Source organism: Abramis brama, assembly GCF_963993115.1.
Source record: "Abramis brama genome assembly, chromosome: 9".
NCBI classification, from domain to species: domain Eukaryota; kingdom Metazoa; phylum Chordata; class Actinopteri; order Cypriniformes; family Leuciscidae; genus Abramis; species Abramis brama.
This window is the reverse complement of record NC_139971.1, coordinates 11,321,911-11,345,056: the sequence shown is the minus strand read 5'-3', so window position 1 is coordinate 11,345,056 and position 23,146 is coordinate 11,321,911. Positions and strand designations below refer to the sequence as shown.

The following is a 23,146-nucleotide window of genomic DNA, read 5'->3' as shown; positions in this document are numbered from 1 at the left end:
GCTATCAAAGTGACTTTCTTTATTTGATTATTTATTTCTGTATTTGATTATTTCTGTATTTGATGTATATCTTTTGTGTGTGTTAGCAGGGCCTGAGCACCAGGGGCAGAGGATTCTTATTTGGGTGACGGTATCTTTCTCACCATGTGCAGTGCTTGGTATTAACACCTGTGTGTGTGTGTGTGTGTGTGCGCACAGTGAAGTGTAGTGGTCCTGCATCTGCGGGTGGCATGCTACGACTCTCTGCCTCTGTGCCTCTCGTCCCTGCCTAGACCTGGTCCTAAACCTCTAGGGGTTCATTGATTTTGAATAAAGTGCCTTATATCCTTTTTATACTGTTCTCTTTTAAGAATTGTCAATAAAACTTATTTTTGTACGATGACCCATGTCTCTGACTCTATTAGGTGATACGAACCTGTGTGTGCCTTTTGTTGGGGCTTATTCTAATTCTTTGGATGAAATTCCCAGAGTGGTGTAGTCGGAGTGTGAATGATACAATCTTATTAATTATAATTCCTTAAAGGGTTAGTTCACCCAAAAATGAAAATTCTGTCAGTAATTACTCACCCTCATGTTGTTCCAACCGCGTAAGACCTTCGTTCATCTTCGGAACACAAATTAAGATATTTTTGATGAAATCTGAGAGCTGATCACTTCTCCATAGGCTGCTAGGTGACCGAAACTTGCTGGCCCAGAAAAGTTATTAAAGAGATCGTTAATATAGTCCAAGTGACTACAGTGGCTCAATCTTAAGTATATCAAGCGACGAAAATACTTTTTGTGCGCAAAAACAAACAAAAATAACGACTTTATTCCACTATTCATTTCCTTCTCTCTGGGCCTCGTAGTGTTTTTGCGCAGCGCGTCTGTGTTACACGTCACCACGTAGGCTCACTATTGGCCGACGCTGGTCATGTGTGTGATGCGTGATGACGTGTAACACAGACGCGCTGCGCAAAAACACTACGAGGCCCAGAGAGAAGGAAATGAATAGTGGAATAAAGTCGTTATTTTTGTTTGTTTGTGCGCACAAAAAGTATTCTCATCGCTTGATATACTTAAGATTAAGCCACTGTAGTCACTTGGACTATATTAACGATCTCTTTAATAACTTTTCTGGGCCAGCAAGTTTCGGTCACCTAGCAGCCTATGGACAAGTGATCCAGCACTCAGATTTCATCAAAAATATCTTAATTTATGTTCCGAAGATGAACGAAGGTCTTACGCGGTTGGAACAACATGAGGGTGAGTAATTACTGACAGAATTTTAATTTTTGGGTGAACTAACCCTTTAAGAAACCCCCCCTTACTGCCCTCGTGTCACCCGCCACATATGGTAGAAACGATGCTGCAACTCCTCCCAATATTGACGCATAATGTACATTGATTATTACGCAGACACTTAAATGACTTACATACAATATCATTATTTTTCTGGGGAGTAGCAGAAACTGCATTAATACGTTTTTGTGTTTAATTTTGGAAGGAAATTGGGTGTTCCCATAACGTAGATAGAATACATTTACACCAACGACCATTTGCAGCAGATTTCTGTAATGATGGAGAGACGGCATTAACGTTAGCAGTGTGGTCAGTTGAAATGAAACTGGAGAAATGGTTAATGAGTGGAATAACTATGTTCATAACATTAAAGTTACTGTTAACGGGATTCATTTCAGTATACATTTACATGTAAACATACTGTTTTTTTTTCTTTTTCTTTGATGAATAAAAGTATTGATTTATTTGATTTCTTCCCCCCACCCCCCAAAAATAAAATAGAAATTCCTACTGACCCAGACTTTTGAACGGTAGTGTTTAATGTTACAAAAGCTTTCCATTTCAGATAAATGCTGTTCTTTTGAACTTTCTATTCATCAAATAATCCTGAAATAAAAAATATTAATAACTTTTTTCAACATTAATAATAATGAGAAATGTTTATTGATCATCAAATCATCATCTTAGAATGATTTCTGAAGGATCATGTGACACTGAAGACTGGAGTAATGATGCTGAAAATTCAGCTTTTATCACAGGAATAAATTACACTTTAATATATATTCACATAGACAACAGCTGATTTACATTATAATAATATTTCACAATATTACTGTTTTTGTTTTTAAAAATACAAAACAAAAACAGTAATATTGTGAAATCAAATACATGCAACTTTGGTGAGTAGAAGAGACTTCTTTTAAAAACATAAAAAATCTTACAGATCCAAAACTTTTGACTGGTAGTGTATATACACATACACACACACACATTGTTTTTGAAACTTTTGTTAATAAAGCCCTTTGAATTTAATAACATTTTGTGTTTAATTTTGGAAGGAAGGAGGACTGCTCCCAATAAGGTATAATACATTTACAGTATTTACTGTATATATTTTTCTCGTGCTTCTATGGTCATAATTACTAACATCCTAATGGTATGTTCTTATACATTCACATAAACCTGCACAAGAAGTGAATATCAATTAAAGCTGCTCAGTTTAAGTCAAGAAAGAAGTTTGGTCAACAATAAAAAATATACAAGGCAACCAATTGCATTCAACAAAACATTTAATTGAATGCAATTTAATGAATTTAATTGAATGAATGAATGAAATACACCTAACCCTAACCCTAACTTAAACTGAGCGGCTTTAATTGATATTCATTTGTTGTGCAGGTTTATGTGAATGTATTTTAACATAACATAACATTAGGATGTTAGTAATTATGACCATAGAAGCACGAGAAAAATAATATATACAGTAAATACTGTAAATGTATTATATGGGCGCCAGCAGGTGTACGGATCTGACTTTGACCGGAGATGACCCACCCTCCCTGGGGCTGGCCCAGGAGGTCTGCGAGCATGGAGCTCTTCTTCAAATACAAGATATTTTTGGACATTTTTAAGAGGAGGAATATCCCCCAGTGTGTCTTTCACCCCTAGCTCACCCAGGACGGTGCACGTTATGCACCGGTATGCACGCCCTGGCACCGAGGGACTGGGTGTCCAAACCAGACCCTATTTACTGGAAGTCTCGCACGCACAAAGTGCACTTTCTCTGGGCTGGGTCAGGCGGTTTCCACACCAGGTCTGACCATCACGGTTCTCTGGTCCGTGTTCCTTGTCCAAGCGGAGCATTGTCCCTCCTCCACAAAGACCCAAAGGTACGTTTTAGAACCGACTTTGCTCCAGACGGAGCTCCAGCGGTGGCGGACAAATCCGAATCTGGTCCAGGATGGACCACCCTCCTTGGGCTGGCCAGGGGACGTCTGACTGCATTGAGCTTCCAAATGTATCACAATATTTTGGACATAGTTCTTTTATTTTTTTCAATATCCTCCAGTGTGCCATTCACCCTTATCACGCCAAGGGTGTTGCACCTTCACTTGGATGCGCACCGATGGGTCATCAAAAAAAATGTGCTTAATTGACCAATCCCCATGATTCTGTTACTAGTCCGACATTAGTTCTGGAATGTGTGGTTGTCAAGCTAGCTGTCAGGATTTTAACTGTTACAACATGTGTTGTTATGGAAGTTTCAGAGTGGAAAAAGTAAGTGGATCAGTTTACCCCCAGCTGGTTCACTTTACCCCCTTGATTTCTCTGGTCTGTCTCAGTTTACCCCTAAGCTGGGGTAAAGTGAGACACAAGACCACTTTTTAAAAAACAATCATATTTTCACTGCCCTTTATCCTGAATACATTCTAATAACTTCCATTGCTAGGAAACATCCTGAATTAATGGGAAATGTGTAAATTTGACTGATATATCATTTTAGCTCGCTTAGAGGGGAACAAATGTAAAAAATGTCTCACTTTACCCCACTCTCCCCCTTTAATTCATCTATCTGTAAATATCTTGATATTGATTAAACTTGCTCATTTTGTGGTCTTTTTGAAGAAACTGCTGCCCATTTATTTTGTGAATACATTTAGGGTTGATTTAAGTTCTTATATTTAACCCTACTAATTTAATGTGACCCACCGTTTCATCCTTAACGATATTATTTATTTTTTATTACGAAATCCCAAAATTGTCATCTCTTGAATATGTTTTATTTTATATCCAAACATTTTCATCCACAAGCAAAAGTGGCTAACTGCTTTATGTTTTCCTCTTTTTCTTGTTAACTCTCGTTTCATCCCTCAGGCCTATAAATAACAAAAAATGCTTTTTTAAAATGTGTTATAATGAATTATTTAAGAAAATATATAAAGATATTCAACCTTGTAGGTTATTTTTTCCTGTGTAAAAAATCTCATATTAGGCCTATGTATGCAAACCCATAATATATATATATATATATATATATATATATACACACACCTCATAACATCAGTAACTCGACAGCCCTACCTAGAATGGTTTTCCTCAGCGTTTGTAATGTCTGCACAAAGGGCTGCTGTGTGAAGATTCGCCTTTGGAGAAAACTCTTGATTTTATACTCGAAAAATTTAAGTATCATTAATATTAAACATTAATATTACCTCAGAATGAATTGCATTGCTATCCCACTCCAAAACATACAATAATAACAATAATAAATGCTGACCAATACTTAATTATATTATTTTTTACTGAAAATGATATAATTCAATAAAACAAAATGTAATGTGTCATATGACATAGCTATGCATGATTGAATACACTCTAGATGTGTATATAATGAACATATCTACATTTTCTTTCAAACAATTAAATAAAGCATTAATTAAATAATTATATTGTATTTACTGACAACAATGAGAAATATTAATAAATTAGTAAAAGAATGAATAAAAGTCACCATCATACAATAAACAAATGCATATACAAGTCAACACATAAAACAAAGCTTTATTCAAACTACAATCATGTATGTAGGCTACAGGCGCTGAACCCCACATCCTTCTGCCATCTCAATACAGCGGTTCCCATTCTGCAGCTTTATTCTGATGAATCAGCTGACCGCCAGAGGTGAGCCATGCCTTCGTGCCTGAGGTTGTTGCGTGATGTGTTGTGCTTCACAATCTGAGGCAATAAAGGCAGGTGGAGTGATGGAGGGACTCGTAAGGGCAGGTGGAGTGATGGAGGGACTCGTAAGGGCAGGTGGAGTGATGGAGGGACTCATCCATGGCACCATCTCCAGGATTCAGCTCTGGGCTCCTCATCCTCAGTGCTCACACCAGCCTGCTGACATTTCAGATCCTACAAAAATGCACAAACATAACACAAAAGCAGTAATTTCAACCGCACAATGTCATTTGATTTCAGTATTATTTATAAGAAAAAAACACTTTTTTTCACATCATCTTTCCTTGTAGGTCCTGCTCCACCACAAAAGATCTGCAGCAAATGCACAGAAATCAAGAATCAGAAAGGTGCTGTATAGCTCTGTTTGAAATTACAATAATTAAAATAAACTACAACTTAATATTTAAATAGTTGTTGTTATTAATTTCTGTAGTATACTCACTCAAAGCCTTTGATGGCAGCATTCAGCTTCATGAGCCACTCTCCACTGGATAAACACACATCTGTTCATCTGACCCTGAAACATCCAGACAAGATTCACAAAACCTCTGTAATTTATGAACTAAACACTACATTTACATGTTGAGGTTGTTTTAACTTTTTATCCAACATAAATGTTCCTCAATTTATCAACTACTAATGGACAAATAAAAAAGATAACTTATGTTTAATTAATTTATAGATTTGTTCTACATAATAGCACACATTCATCACTCAGATGTCTATTTCATGTTGTGATATTTCAAGATTTTCCTGTCAGATGTAAATAGACATTTAAAATAAGCATCTTTAAGATGTATATGGTTTATGTAAATCCACTTTAGAGACGTAACTTACGTGTCCTTACTGGAGCTCCCCTGTTAGCTAACGTTATACATAATAAAACGTGTTTTTACAGCAAAATCACAACTATACTATACTGTGTAACGTCTTTACACCTTCAACAATTCAACAGTTTACTCTACAGTAGTTCAACACATGCAATTTTAACAAAAGGAACCGTGTTTACTCACATTTGAAAGCACCCGCGTCGCTGATCTCTGCGATGTTTGATAATGACGTATCCTCTCGCGTGGCCTCCTGGGATAGAAGAGTATCCATCGGTCGAGCACTTGAAAATCTGGCCTGAAGCAGTAAGCCATCCGGGAACTTCTCGCCTACTCTTTTATGAATACTGATGTTTCGAACGTACTGCTTCCTTCACGTACTGTTTTCGCCTACTATATAGTAGGAAAGTACCCAGCCGGCACATGACCGACCTTCAACGTTGAAAAATGGTTGAAATAATGTCAGTTGTTGTTTTAACGTTGAAACAACGTTGAAATAACGTTTAATGCTAAATGGTTGAAAAAGGTTAACAAAACGCTTCTAAATCAACGTTGAAATATGGTTGAATAATGTCAGTTGTTATTTCAACGTTGAAACAACGTTGAAATAACTTTTAATGCTAAATGGTTGAAAAAGGTTAACAAAAACACTTATAAAATCAACGTTTAAATTTTTACAAGATCTGTATGTTGAAACAACGTAATGTTTTCGACAACATACTACAAAAATATCTGCCTTTTAACATATTATTATGATAATTAATTAGCATTTAATTACTTTTTATCATAACAGCTCTTCAATGTATGTTAAAATACAATTATTATCATTATTAACAATAGTTTCACCCTCAAGAGAGCAGTGGATTATTCTTTAGCTGCTACATTGCACTATCACTTCTGGTACAGATTCATTGGCCTTTTGTGTTTTTATTTTATTTTACTTGATTTAATAAATTACTTTTAATTAGTACAATGTATGGTTAGGATTCTGAATTAAAACAGTGTAATGTTCTCCACAAATATTATCAGAAATATATAATTGTTGAAACAATATAAACCTGCATTGAAAGATAAAAAGAACAGCAGACCTCAACCCTCTCAGCTCAACACCACAATTTGTTGATTTCTTCATCTGGTTTAAGGATGAAATCATGACCTTATGATTATAGTAACCGTAACTGACACATGGAGTAATAGTAATTTTTTTACAATTCCACCTTGGGGCTCTGAAGAATTTCTTGTGTAAATGTACATCTGAATACATTAAAATAAGTGTTTTAGAATGGATAGTGTTGTATACTTTGTTTTCTACCCGACAAATTGAACTGTAAAGTGAAAATCTTATACATGATTTATTTTGTATTCAGTGTTTTTGCTTTTATTTATAGGATAGTAGCAGACAGCGGGCACGAAGTGAAGAGGAAGTGATGGCATCGGAATGGACCTCGAGCTGGGACTCTGTCGGAGCACTGCACAAGGCTGTCACATTTTATTGAGAATTTAAAAACTTTTTTTTTTACACTTTAAATATTAAATGTTTAATTTAAGGGTTACTGTAATTGAACAAAAACTGTCTTTAAATATTCCATTTAGATGTTTACTTCTACAGGTTTTTAACATTACTTTGAAAACGCTGCAATTTAAAGTTTGAGATGTTTTTCTTTTTTGTATTTTTAGACTTGTTTTTTCAGAATAAAACTTTTTACAATCTTGAGCATGTGTTAACTCATTATTTAATGTGTTTAATTAAGCCATTGCCGCCAGTCATTTAACAGTTAACATTTTTTATTGTACAGTATGGACAGTTAATCACAAATTCAGTCAGCATTGTCATGACTCATGTTCCAACTGCAAACTAGTTTGTAATTGAATGTACAATTTTCCCATTAGATACTGTGTCTAGGGTAGTATTGCAAATTATGCATAGCAAGTTACATAATTACAGTTGCTTTGATTTTCTGTACAAATGTAATGTCTTCAGAGAGTACAGTGAACAGGAAACTCAATCTATAGTTTATTCAATGTTGAAAAATAAGATATAAGGTATTATTTTTCAACGTTGTTTCGTTTTGCAAAATCAATTCAACCTCAACGTTGCTGCAAGACGGTGAAACAACGTCACGGAATCAACGGTGAAACAACGTCACGAAATCAACGGTGAAACAACGTCACGATTTCAACGTTGAATCGTTTTGCAAAATCGAATCATAATCCAACGTTGATTCAACCTTGGTCCCTGACGTTGATTCAACGTTGAATCAACGTTGAAATGCCGGCTGGGTAGGCATATTCGAACGCACTTAAGTCCGAATCTCGCGATAATTAGTACGTCACCCAGGTAATTCTCGCCTACTCTTTTGGATTCGTACATACTTTTTCGCTCGCCTACTCTTTTTCCCATACTAAATAGTAGGGAAGTAGGCTATGCGGTTTTGAACGCAGCACAAGTTTTTCTGAACAAATTTTTATGATAGTTAAGATACTTGCAGGGCTGCCAACTCTCACGCATTGAGCGTGAGACTCACGCAATTGACACTTTTCACACGCTCTCACGCCACACATCCATTTTCTCACGCACAGAAAAATTGCGGAGCAAAGGGGTACTTTTAATATTAAACTAATTCTCAGCTCTTAGATTCCGTCAATTTTATTACGAAATTCATACAAAAATACGTTTGGCGCTTGTAAATGTGACGTGACAGATCGCTGAGCGCCTCAGTTCAAGTGCACGTTAACCGATCATCTGTTACTCTTTTATTTAAAGATGCAGTACAACTTACCGAAAGTACATGTATACATAATATCGACCAATTAGTGTTTTTCAACCATGGAAAGAGGTCAATATAACAGCAGGAGAACAATTATGTCACATAACGTTACATTTACCTCAGGAAAGCCATTTAACGACCATAGCATGTTAACTGAATAGAAAAAATATCTAGAGAGGAGATTTTGCTGAGCACTATATTACATGTTTATTATATTTTTACTTATGTCATTAAATAATTGTTATTATAACAAAAACAGCATTATATTTAATTTAATTTGTTATTTTTAACCTTTAATAATACCAGCAGATTTGGCCCTCTATGTTTACAGCATTAGGTGAGTTTTTTTTTTTTAAATAAAATTTAAAATAAACATGTATCCAAATTAGTCAATATTGAATCAAAATCGGAATCAAATCACAAGAATGGAATTGAAATCTTAAATTTTTGTCAAGCAATAATAAAAACTGTATCCTACTAGTCATTGTACAATGTAAACATTGTAACATGTTGTCACTAAACTTCATAAAATTCTATTTAGTTACCAAATGTTTTGACAATCACAATTACACTTATTGTGATGCAATATTTGTTTTGCATACCCCACCAAAAGAAAATCTCACTCCAAGCTAAACTCAAAAGTTGGCAGCCCTGTACTTGTTCAAGATTTTCTGAACAAGTTAATGATAGTTTTCGCTTCAAGTGTTTGCTGTGTTTACCAATGTAAGCACTGTGGCAGTGGTAATGCAATATTTAGAAAATGTACTCTTGTAGCCTACTCTTGATACTCAAGTACTTTTAAAAACAAGTAGGCTACTTTAGTACTTTTACTTAAGTAGACATCTGACTGTAGTACTTTTTGAGTAAAATTTAGCAAGGGGTATCTGTACTTTTACTCAAGTAATGTAGCTGTGTACTCTGTCCGCCTCTGCCAATCTCCACCCCTTAGATCTGGATCCAACTCTGCCCCTGGATCTCGTGTACTGCAGTGAGGTGCTACTGCCAAGTTCATTCAGGCAAATTAAGAAAGATCACGGCATTAGTCAACATGTAGGCCTATTTTAAAATAAAATAATATGTAGATTGTGTAGAATTTTTAAATGTTGTGTTTGAATTTTTTTCTTATGTGTTAGTTAAAAATAAAACAAAATAATATGTAATACTATACTGTAGCCACTAGATGTCTGTATAGCCCTTTACATAAATATATATTCAGGGCTGTGTGTTCCCAAGTTGTGGAAATGAGACATGATTGCTTAGTTTTAATAGGTTTTAAAACTAACCAACATGCTAAACATTAAAATTAAAGCAGAACAAACATGAACAGAAATGTTTGATCCGAGCTTGTTCAGTTTGATTATGATCTGATGTCACTTTTATATTTTTAAGCTCTAAGGATAACAACAACAGCGATAATAATATTGCAATAGAGAAATTATCAGATTTTTAAAATATGTTTATTGTTGAGAGCCATTCAAAAGATTGGAACATTTAAAAACTTCCAGAAATTGGGAAGAAAGGATTAAAAATACATTTAAAAATGTAATTTATTTACATTTACCCCCCTTCCCTTCTCTTTCTTTCTTTCTTTCTTTCTTTAAAATCCAAGCATAAAATTAAAAAGTCTACAACTACTTTTTTCAAATTCATTTTGTTTTTCATTGGAAGCATCCACATCATTTGGCCGAAGAAGCTAGCTGAGATGACTACACAACCTAGCACATCTGATCCTGGGCAAGGGGCCTTGCATCCTCCATACAAACAGGCAAAGCTGGAATTTGGACAAAGGACAGCTCAGAGTACAATTAACAAACTAATTCTTGACTTTGTAATTGATGATGTTAAGCCATTCTCATTGGTTGAGCAGCCTTCGTTTAAAAAAACTTGTGGAGGGACTCAGTGGAGGAAAAACTGTGATGTGCAGAAAGACGCTTGTCCAGAACATTGAGAAGGAGTTTGCGGTAATGAAAAATAGCTTGACAGAAACACTTGTGAATGTATCAAATGTCTGCACAACAGCAGACTTGTGGATTGCACATAACAGCAGTTTCTTAGGCATGACATGCCACTGGATTGAAGAAAACACTCTGGAGAGAAGGTCTGCTGCATTGGCCTGTGCACGAATTAAAGGGCGGCACACTTTTGATGTCCTTGCCGCAAAAATGTGTGAAATACATGAAAGGGAGGGCTACTGTCACCGTTAATGGCAGTAACTTTATAAAAGCTTTCCGAGAATTTGAAACATCTGAGGACGTAGCTGCAGATGACCTGGATGATGTAATACGATTGCTAAACATGGTTGCAGTTCTTGAAATGCAGGGAGATGAAGAGCATTTTTTTCTTCCTCCTCATCAAAGGTGTGCTGCACACATCTTAAATCTGATTGCCACTAATGAGGTGGATAAAGCAGCATCAAAAGGCCCTTTTCGGAAAGTTTACCGAAGTGCAATGGGAAAATGTGCTTCTATACCCAGCAAACATTGGTCCGACGGCAACGTCGTGTCCCTAGTCGCGGTAGGACGGCATAAATCGGTAAAAATATGTAACACAGAACATTTCCTAAAAATGCATTCAGATACATTTGTACATGTCTACAGTTCTCTGGGGTTGCATGTATAATTGTTATTTTGACTTTTAGCTAAGTGTATACAGTTCAATAGTGTATCGGGTGAGAGGACGTCACCTGGCGACGTCTTTTACACGTGCATTTATAGTCCATCATGACCCTCTATGAAATCCTTGTGAAATATGCAAAAGCTGTGCTTAATCCTTGCATGGTTAATACTGCAATAATTAATTTAATTGCCCAGGTAGTTTTTAAGAGGTTGTGAAGACGTCCACTGACGTCTTTTACACATCTAGTTAGGCTGTGAATAGACGTCCACTGACGTCCTTTACACGTGTAGTCAAGTAAGACAGAAAAAAACAGGAATTATCTTCATGAAATACACGATTTGTATACAAAGTAAATATATTTACTTTATCTTGTTTAAATAAATTATAATCACAAATGCCCAGTGTGGTTAAGTGATTGCAAAGCACTGCATTTTAGTCGTTTTAAGTGGACGTCCAGTAGGTGACGTCCTTTACACGTGCATTTATAGTCCATCATGACCCTCTATGAAATCCTTATGAAATAATTATTATGAAAAATGCTTATGAAAAAGCAATTATGCTTACACCTTGGTTGATACTGCAATAATTAATTTAAGTGCCCCAAGTAGTTTTTAAGAGGTTCTGAAAAGACGTACACTGACGTGCTTTACACGTCAAAACTGTGCCACTGAGATGTTGCAAATCTCGCGATATTGCAAAATCCCCAAAATGATTATCTCGCGATAAAGCGATAACGCAGCCATGTTCCCGTTTTTCTACAACCACGAGGCGAGCAGGATTTGAGGGTGCATTGTTGTGTTGGCGAATTACAAAAAGTTGACGAATTACTAAAAATCTGCTGTTGGGTAAGTACATTTTGTATTATAAATGTAACATTAGACATTCTCTGCTTCAACAGAGGAGGCTATCCCGCCTTCAATTAAGTTAACGCTTGTCAATGGAGAGGGGCCAGACTCTCTGTACAAATTAAATGTACGAGAGTCTGGTAGAACCAGGCTAATTTTTTTCTGCCGGTGAGACCAAATTTTGTTATAGGTCGCGCTGGCGCGACCGCAACATTTGCCCAGCAGCGAATGGTAAAAAAAAAAAAAAAAAAAAATGAAAGCGGAACGAAACTGCGCTACTCGTTTGTGCTTACGGACCGTTTATTAGTTCGGACCATTTCGGATATTTCATGAGTCAGGAGGTGTTTTGCATAACTGTTAACATAATATCCCAAAACGTTTCTGTGATTTACTGTGTTTTACTGTGTTTATATCTTACACTACCATACAATTAACTATTTGTGCAGGTGAGGTTAATGCACAATGAAAATAGGCAAGTATCAGGAAGGAGACTAACTTTACCTGATTCCTCACCTATGGCCTCAGCTTTAAATACTTAAGTAATGCTTTATGGCTGTGCCTTTTTGCATAATGAATATAAATCCTGTCTGTATGCAAAGAACGAATCTTCAGTTTTTGATCATATTTGGAATGTATTGTGAGTGTATTATTGTCACTTGGAGGGCAGTTTATGTGCTCTCTATATTAAGTCAGTCAATGGCTCAGGTTTGCTCTGTTACAAAGTTGCTCTCTAACCATACTTCTAAGATTACCAATTTTGTAATCACTTAAGTGAAATTTTTAAAACGTGATTTTGTTTGTTGTACTTGACAAAATTACATTAAGTTGCAATTTTTCTTTCAGGGTCACATAACGAACAGCCATCTGTCAGATGTAGAATTCAGGAATCCTTCTCCAGGCCATCTGACAGAACCAAAGAGACATTGCATTTGTTTCTTGTTTAATGTCCTTCATAAAGGTGTGTTTTGTTGTTTGTTTTTTTAACCATATAGTTATGGTGTTTATTGATTAAAGTGTCCTTTCTTACCTTAAATATTTTTCACCCATTTGTTTGTATTGTCTCCAGTTCCAAATTCTGCATTATCATCCCAGTCCCAGAGGACACCCCATTTTATGTGAGAACTTTGCGATTTGCATCTTATTTTATACACAATATACCTTAAATGCAAACATACATTTTTCTAAATAATTGTTCTTACAGTTACAAATATAGAGCCTATAATGTCTGTCATTGCTCAAGAAAAAGCTAAAGTACAGCCAGCTAATTTTATAGTAACTAATGCAGTATTACACTGTGAAGTGTATATTTGAACAGCAGTCTTATCACTTCACAATTTAAAATATGTAGACCAGGTGTAGCCAACCCTGGTCCTCCAGAGCCACTGCCCTGCTTGTTTTCCAACTATTCCTGCCCTCCCAGCTTCTGACTGACAGCAAACCTGATCCATTATTAGTCAGCAGGAAGGAGGGCAGATTGGAAACAAGCAGGAGAGTGGCTCTCGAGGACCAGGGTTTGCTACCTTGGATTTAGTCAATGTGAATGATTATTATATGGCTACAATAGTTGACTGTGTACAATAGGATTACAAGAAGTCTAAATATTTGCTAAATCCACAAAGTAGTTAAAATAAAACAATATTGTTTTCTATTTTTATTTAACTACCCTCTTATTTAAGTTTGTGTGTGTTTTGTTTTCATTAACAGAATTTCCTAATGTTGTCTTGCCTCTTGACCGCTGCATTCGGGAGAGAGCACAGAAGTGAGGGTATGTGTGTTAATGGTCTTTTCCAGCCATGGGGTTGTCCTATCCAAAATTGAATTTGCATTTTACAAATCTTTACATTTTGAAATAGCTGGCACCAGACTCTCAAGGAGTGCTTACCCCATGTCAAGTGAAAGTAAGAAATATTATATACTTCTAATTATTGTGAACAGCGTGATTTTTTTTGTTTTTTTTGTTTTGTAAGATAAAATCAGAGATTGATTTGGTAAATATGGATGATGCTCAAAGACTGAGCTGGCTGTTCACATGTGAAACATAAATTAGCCAATTATCTTGAGAAAGCCTGGGAGAAGAGGAAAAAAGCTCTTTATCGAGATGATCTGTAGATGAGGATTTGTTTGTATGCTGTGTATATGTGTATGTATATATTTGTATTCATGTATTTCTCCGAATGATTTGTATATGTGACCGGAAAATGTTTGTGGTGTGGGAATGTGGGATGGGCCAAATGTTTAGCATGACACAGAAATAAAATTTACCTAACTATATATGGTGTGTTTAAAACACTGGCTTATTTGATGTTTGTTGTCAACCTTTGTTAGAAGTACAAGTATTTATCCAAGTATTGAATGATTATTGACACCATTGTTTTCGCTTTGTAAGACTGAAAATACTGGTTGAGGCCCTGGTCTGAGACAAAGGGCTAATTACCATTTGACCTCCCCCATACGACCTCACTCCCGCAAACTACTAAGAACTCACACAAGAATATGGTTTAATGTGAATGTTTATCATTGACTGTTATGTTTTTGGTGTCATTTGAAATGTCTCAAAGTGAGTGGTACAGATATCTCATATCCAGATAGATAAAATAAAAGGTAATAAGGTTTATAGAAGTTTAGAGAAAACTGGTCCAGATAATGTCACCCCCCCTTTTTGTTGAATAAGAAGCCATTTTGAGGGTGGCCTCCCCCATCCCCATGTCACCTGGTCAAGGGGATAAAGGAAGGTGTGCTCTGGCTCTCGGGGGCTCTTCTTCTCTGGTGGACGCAGATGGTCTCTCTCTCTCTCTCTCTCTCTCTCTCTCTCTCTCTCTCTCAGGTACAAGCTGGGTAAGATTCTTTGGTGTAACCATTGTATAATCATGTTTTAGATATTTGAATTGATTGAGGAATTGATCTCTGATATCTGAAATATTAAATTGTTATGTGATTATTCTAACTGATTTTGACATTGTTCATTTAATGGTTAAAAGGAATAGTCAAACATTCGCTCACTTTTAGTGAGGCACAGATATTATTAAAATCTTTCGTTTATGGAGTGAAGTCAGATGAATTAACGAGAGAATACATAACTAAATGTATCGTAAATTTAACCAACCAATATTTTGCACGAGTGAGGACAGAACACGTGATACCTTCCCCGTGTATTGGCGAACCGGCAACTGGGCCAATATAGCGGGCCTTACAAAATGGTGACCTCGCGACGTGATCTCAAAACAGATCAAAACAGTTTCACGAGAAATGTCCTTTCCAGCAAGTATTGGGATTTTAAAATCAACAAGAGGTTGAGAACATCTTCTCTTTCTTCTGCGGTTGTGGTAAGTCAATTTTCTTTGCATTTTTAGAAGTGTTGAAGGAATGTTTGATGCAGCAGCCAGATGAAGAATGATTCGATTTTAAAGATCTCCTTGTTTTGCCTAAGCAACAGGAAGCAAAACCTAAACTAAGAATAACATCTTCCAAATAATTAATAACTCGATGAAGAGCTGAAAAAGTAAAGCCTAAAAAGTTTTTAAATCAGCCGCATGTTTTCCGGCCATTGTTAAAACCAGCAACACGTGAAAAAAATGAGCAAACTAACAGAAAACAGAGAAAGAAAAATCTAAGTGTGTAAACGATCGGAAAACACGTGATTTTATAAATAAAAAGGCAGATCGATACATTGTTTATGAAAGGAAAAATTTTGGGAAAACAGGATGATATGATTTACAGGCTAAAACTCAAATATCAAGGATAATGCTAAATGCTATTGTCCATGTTGCTTTCAAAACGCTCAAGGCTACGCTAAATGCTAAAGCCATGCTGCGCTCAAGGCGAATGCTAAAATGCTAATGCTAAATGCTAAAGCCATGCTAACCCTTGTTTTGTCTCACTGGCTGACTGGTAGGCCCAAAAGCCACATTGAAAACATTAGTATTCTATACTAAACCTAAACTAATCTTGACAAACTCAGGGCTGCCAACTCTCACGCATTGAGCGTGAGACTCACGCAATTGACACTTTTCACACGCTCTCACGCCACACATCCATTTTCTCACGCACAGAAAAATTGTGGAGCAAAGAGGTACTTTTAATACTAAACTAATTCTCAGCTCTTAGATTCCGTCAATTTTATTACGAAATTCAGACAAAAATACGTTTGGCGCTTGTAAATGTGACGTGACAGATCGCTGAGCGCCTCAGTTCAAGTGCACGTGAACCGATCACCTGTTACTTTTTTATTTAAAGATGCAGTACAACTTACCTAAAGTATACATAATATCGACCAATTAGTGTTTTTCAACCACGGAAAGAGGTCAATATAACAGCAGGAGAACAATTATGTCACATAACGTTACATTTACCTCAGGAAAGCCATTTAACGACCAAAGCATGTTAATTGAATAGAAAAAAATAGCTAGAGAGGAGATTTTGCTGAGCATTGTATTACATATTTATTATATTTTTACTTATGTCATTAAATAATTGTTATTATAACAAAAACTGCATTATATTTAATTTAATGTTATTTTTAACCTTTAATAATACCAGCAGATTGGGCCCTCTATGTTTACAGCTTTAGGTGAGATTATTTTTTAAAATAAAATTTAAAATAAACATGTATCCAAATTAGTCAATATTGAATCAAAATCGGAATCAAATCACAAGAATGGAATTGAAATCTTGAAATTTGTGTCAAGCAATAATAAAAACTGTATCCTACCAGTCATTGTACAATGTAAACATTGTAACATGTTGTCACTAAACTTCATAAAATTCTATTTAGTTACCAAATGTTTTGACAATCACAATTACACTTATTGTGATGCAATATTTGTTTTTACATCCCCCCCCCCCCCCCCTCGACAAAAAAAAAAAAATCTCACTCCAAGCTAAACTCAAAAGTTGGCAGCCCTGCAAACTCTATATTGCATTTAAAAGCTTAAACTTTAACACCGATGGAATTAAATTAAATTAAAGTAATTCAATTTAATTTGCTGTGAAATCATGTGTACTGATCATGTCCTGTTTACATTATGGGCTGAAAAGATTGAGCCTACACTGTACAAACTCAGTAGAAAAGGTCTTAACATGGATGCTATTGACAATGAAATTTCCACTTGGTGGAGAACAGTGGGCAGTAAACAGAAGAAATCAAAACATGGTGAAATAATTGAGGCTTTAAACTTCATAAGTTATAAACGGCTAAATGAGTCAACAAAATTTCTGTCTTCGCTTATGGATTCTAAATGTGAAGAAGTGCATTCTAAAAATGCAGAGGCACAAAAGTCTGAGGAAAAGATTCAAGATCTTCAAACACAGCTAGAGAAATTACTAGCTGAGCTGTTAGCCCTGACTAAAAAGTGTAAAAATCACAAAGACACCATTGTAGATCTTAAGGCTAAGCTAAATGCTAAAAGCAAGTCTCCCAACAAGCTTAACAGCGATTGGGCTAAAAATGTACACTTCTTAGATGAGGCAGCCTGCTCTAATAATCTTGTGTCTTTTCAGACAGATGAAGCACGTGACAAAGTTATGAAAAGAGTGCCTGTTTCAGCCATTAAGGTGATACAGCACCCAAACGGCACAGAGTCAACCATTCGGCGTCCTTTAACAGTAACTGAATGTAGCTTGTTTAAAGCAGAGATCGGACCATTCCCTTTGAAAGGGGCATTCGAACCATGGTGGAGACGCATTGTTAGTCTAAAACATGCATTTCAGCTCGAACCAAAAGATATTTGGCAAATTGTTATCAGCTCAGTTCCAGATGTTCTGATTTATAAGATACCACAGGTTTTGATGACAGGCACCATTGTGCAGTCAATGCATCAAAATGAGCCTGAGAGCGAAATCTTGAATAGACTAAAACAATGCCTTCGCGAGCTGCGTGGTTGTAGTGCTGTTGGATGGGAATTGATTCTCAATCGGAAACAGAGTACTGAAGAATCGTTTGAGACATATGCAGAAAATATGTTTGAACTTTTTGAGGAGTATTCTGGAATTGAAGGTGTTAACCACAACAATGTAATTCTCCTTGAATTCCTACTTACAAATGCAGGGCCGCGTGTACAGCAATCGCTCATGTGTGGTGCTTCTCCAGCACAAAATACATTCGAAGGTATTGTTAACTGGGCAACAAGAATTGAGTCACGGAAACAAATGCATGGTGAGGTAGCTGTGTTAGAATGTCATGAAGATCCTCCATCTGCAGGAGAATTCAGAAAGCCACACTGTGGCAAACTGAACAGATTCTGTAATTCCTGTCACAAAACAGGCCATACAGAGGAAAAGTGTTGGTCACTGGGCAGAGGCAGACCTCCACCCTATTTCATAAAACGCAGACAATCACAATCTAATGACACAAACCAGCACTCTGCAAGTAAGCAAAGCTCAAATGCTTCTAAAACTCTTACTGACCTAACAACTTTGGACGCTCAAGGCCTTCAGCTATTAGTGTCATTTGCTAGTCGGGTAGCAGCCCAATGGCAAATGGTTTAATAGTTTAACATCTAAATTCATTGAACCTGTCTGCATTTTCAAAATTCAAATTGTGCTTAACACATCGTGCACTACACATCGTGCACATAGAACAATTTGGTTGTTTATGCTACAACATGCACATAGGCTAATTTAAAGTTTATTCTTTAAACACAGGATTACTTTACTGTAAGTGTAGTTGAAACACTTAGGCAAAGGTGATATAGATGTTGTATTCTATTGCTTTGCTGTGGGTGTATTTGGAACACTTAGGTAAAAGGTTGTAGATGTTGTATTCTAGGCCATGTGTCCTGTGTATTTAACTGAATTAAACACGTGTGTCTATGCTAAATTTGGTGGCTATAATGTGATTCACAATGAATTTGAAAATCAGAAACAGCGAACGCATCTCATTAATCCTGAAACAAAAACCTTTTCATATTTAAGGCTTCAGAGAACTAAATATTGTTATGTTTGAATGTATTCTGAATTACTCTGAGATTTGTTTTTCCAAAATAGATTACCGGATTCGTATATTTCCACAAGCCTGCGCCAGACATTAGTGGCGACTAATACTGATATCAGATTCAAGTGTACTTGAATGAGGGGGGGCGAGTTATTTCCGTCCAGAATCAGCAAATGCTATTTGATCAACCTGGATTCGGGTGCGCTCCATAACCTCTGTTCTCATTTAAATGTTCCTTTAGATACGTGTACGTGGTTATACCACGGGCTTGACTAAACCAAAGCCATTTTAAGAAAAGTAAGTTGATCGACTAACGTCTTTTATGGTGGTCATGACCTCTACTAAAGTGAAACAATTTGATTAAGTTCCTGAGGTGGCATTCAAGGGGGCTATGTAAGTGTCTGTTATTTTGTACGTGTGAATACGGCAAATCTCAGATATTTAGCCAATTACCTCTGTTTTGATAATCAGACTGGCGAGATTGTGTCGTGCATCCTTAGGAGAAGGACTGCAAAGCGATATAGTTTTCTGATCTATAAACGGAAAAATATAAGTAAGAGTAAAATAGAATAATCAAACGTTGAAATGGCCATTTAAAAAGACTAAATGAGAAGAAAAGGTATTTGAAACCTAGAAAAAAGAGAAACAGCGAATGTAGACTTGAATTATAATAAACATTTTATTACACTCGCTGAGCAGGACAATAATTGGGCAAGTGTGACTTTCATCATTAAAATTGAATTTCTGAAACAGAATTTCATTTGTGTGCTACCCAGTGCCAAAAAGGGGCGGAGTATGCCTTTATTTTTCACCGTTAGAAAACACGGCTAGGAGTGTGGCACAGGTAATAGCACGCTAAATAGTCCTTGACTGGGGTGCACCAACTGAATTGAATCTGATAAGATAAGTAAATTTACGAGGAGGGTGTGAAATGCTAAACAGCAGACAGAAGTACCACAGTTTTTTGCAGGTCAAAAAATATCCGACTGACATGATAATGGAACAAGTAAAAGAATTCCACACGTCTGAATTTAATGCTTTTGAAATATTGGAATTATCTGTGGTTCGCACTCCTCTGTTTTCTGTCTCAGGCTTAGGCTTCTTCTGCAAAATGGTGGAGCCCACCTGGAGCAAATCCAGGACAGCGGAATTGTTAGAACATAACCTGAGACTCGGGAGATGGGTGAAAAGACATTATAAAAGGCCTTTTCACACGTCACACTATCACATTACTGCATAAATATGGCCTCCCAGTTTAGAACTGGATCGAAATTTGCAACACAATTGTTATAGATTATATTCCACCCATCTCCTAGACATGAACACTGAACACACCCCTCCATCACTATACCCTCACAGCATCATCACCTGGGGTAGATGGTCTATCCAGGCTGAACACTGCACATCAGACGAAGATGTGTCATCTTCACACTAACAGATCCAGATAGCTTCACACACATAGGGTGGAGCTGATCTCATGATCATGGTCTAACAGAGACACAGAGAATAGCATACGCTATTCACAACAAACTGACAACTAATGTAACACACATGAACAACTGAATGGCTACAGTCACAAATCAAGACAAATTCTAAGGCAGACCTACCATTAAATTTCAAACTCTATGATTGTTGGTGGGAGTTGGAAGATCAGAGGGCCCCTGATTTCTCAACTTACCACTAATAACAGAAACATAATTAAAATGGATAAATCAACCAAGTACAAAAATTTACAATTCAACTCTGTCATCGACTGTGACTTAGCCAGATCAATACACACACTCTCAAACACACTCTCTCACAGACACACACACACACACACACCAACACACACACACACACACACAAAAACACGCTCACAGACAAAAACACACTCTGACATTCTAAAAAATACTCTCACACAAACACACAAAACCATTGATTGGTTTACACCGACCTCTTTCTGCATTTCGGAAAACTATTTTGATTTCTGCATTTTTTTCCTTTGAGTAATTCAGAAAAACATTTCTGAAACTTATTTTGATTTTAATTTCTGAAACTTATTTTGATTTTAATTTTCTGAAACTTATTTTGATTTCTGCTTATTTGTATATTGTCCATTTTACTCGCAACAATGTTTTTGGATGTTTGGTTACACCAAAATTTTGCTGACACTCTTCATGAAATGTTGTTTTAACCCAGCACTGGTTGTTTTGTTAGAATGACATTTATTCAAATGTTTCTAGAAACAGGGTAGGAGCTTGTAAGATCTTCCTTTGTCCTTCATTGACCCTCTATAGGAGTATTATTGGCATGGTAATTAAAAATCAGGTAATTAATGAGACCAAATGTACCACTCACATTCGCTGACATGAACATGGTATTTTACATTGAACATGACATGATTTTGCTTTATTGCATTATGCGTTCCTATGCATTTCCTTACGACTGTAAGTTCATATGTGCTCAATCGTGAAGCGGACTTTTAAGAGGCTTTTCAGGTGTCAAAGGAGAACCCCTTCATCCACTGAGGTCTGCCCAGACCACCGTACCGCTGGAGGTGACAGGGTGGGTCAAGGAGGGTAAGATCATCATCGTGGAGAAGGTGCCAGGGAAGCGGAAGTTTCTCCATGAAGGAATGACACGTCAACTGATCAAGTCACAAGAGGTCCAGATTGACTCTATGAACTTTGCTCACGTCACAGGATTACAGAAAGAGAACCTGAACGCATCCATCCACCTGCTGGACTCAATCTATACACCTGGTGAGAACAGGTGTTCTGCAGGTGAACACAGCCCACTGAGCTTCTACAGATGCCAACATTGCAAAGACAATTTTTGTGCTGCATCTTCAAGGATTATAACAAACGTCTTACTGTGACCCCGTAAGTGTTCATCAGAATGTGACCCACGGGATCAAGGAGGGAATCTGTAAGACTGAAAATACTGGTTGAGGCCCTGGTCTGAGACAAAGGGCTAATTACCATTTGACCTCCCCCATACGACCTCACTCCCGCAAACTACTAAGAACTCACACAAGAATATGGTTTAATGTGAATGTTTATCATTGACTGTTATGTTTTTGGTGTCATTTGAAATGTCTCAAAGTGAGTGGTACAGATATCTCATATCCAGATAGATAAAATAAAAGGTAATAAGGTTTATAGAAGTTTAGAGAAAACTGGTCCAGATAATGTCACCCCCCCTTTTTGTTGAATAAGAAGCCATTTTGAGGGTGGCCTCCCCCATCCCCATGTCACCTGGTCAAGGGGATAAAGGAAGGTGTGCTCTGGCTCTCGGGGGCTCTTCTTCTCTGGTGGACGCAGATGGTCTCTCTCTCTCTCTCTCTCTCTCTCTCTCTCTCTCTCTCTCTCTCTCTCTCTCTCAGGTACAAGCTGGGTAAGATTCTTTGGTGTAACCATTGTATAATCATGTTTTAGATATTTGAATTGATTGAGGAATTGATCTCTGATATCTGAAATATTAAATTGTTATGTGATTATTCTAACTGATTTTGACATTGTTCATTTAATGGTTAAAAGGAATAGTCAAACATTCGCTCACTTTTAGTGAGGCACAGATATTATTAAAATCTTTCGTTTATGGAGTGATGTCAGATGAATTAACGAGAGAATACATAACTAAATGTATCGTAAATTTAACCAACCAATATTTTGCACGAGTGAGGACAGAACACGTGATACCTTCCCCGTGTATTGGCGAACCGGCAATTGGGCCAATATAGCGGGCCTTACAGCTTGTTGTCAATTCAGTCTCCCCTGAATTGACCTTTACTTGGAATTTTTAATTTTTTTTTGAGGTAAAGTAATCCTGTGTAATTTCTTTCACAGAATCATGTCAAATGCTTTAATGGCGATTTTTAATATGAGGAGTGGTGGCCAAATTCAAAAGAAGTCATTCAACGCTACACGGATGCTTTGTACGATGTAATTCAAGGTAATTTTGGCCTTATGACATTAATATTAGACAAGGAACGAGATTTTTAGGGGTTCAAGCACGAAGTGCTGAAACCCTATTGTAATTGCCCTGATTTTTATTAGGGGTTCAAGCACGAAGTGCTGAAACCCTATTGTATTTGTAAGGATTTTTATTATTAGGGGTTCAAGCACGAAGTGCTGAAACCCTATTGTAATTGCTCTGATT

General features: G+C 36.7%; 2 long non-coding RNA genes across 2 annotated transcripts; one reads left to right on the top strand and one right to left on the bottom strand.

Annotated features, from left to right (window-relative positions):
• Positions 1–4,873: 4,873 nt before the first annotated feature.
• Positions 4,874–6,129, bottom strand: LOC311089783. Its single transcript, XR_014607755.1, has 3 exons — positions 6,033–6,129; positions 5,462–5,536; positions 4,874–5,193 (listed from the first exon to the last, which is right to left on the bottom strand). It is a non-coding gene; the product is annotated as an uncharacterized lncRNA (long non-coding RNA).
• A 577-nt stretch (positions 6,130–6,706) lies between these two features.
• On the top strand, positions 6,707–7,560 carry LOC311090118. Its single transcript, XR_014607838.1, has 2 exons — positions 6,707–6,746; positions 7,235–7,560. It is a non-coding gene; the product is annotated as an uncharacterized lncRNA (long non-coding RNA).
• Positions 7,561–23,146: the final 15,586 nt, after the last annotated feature.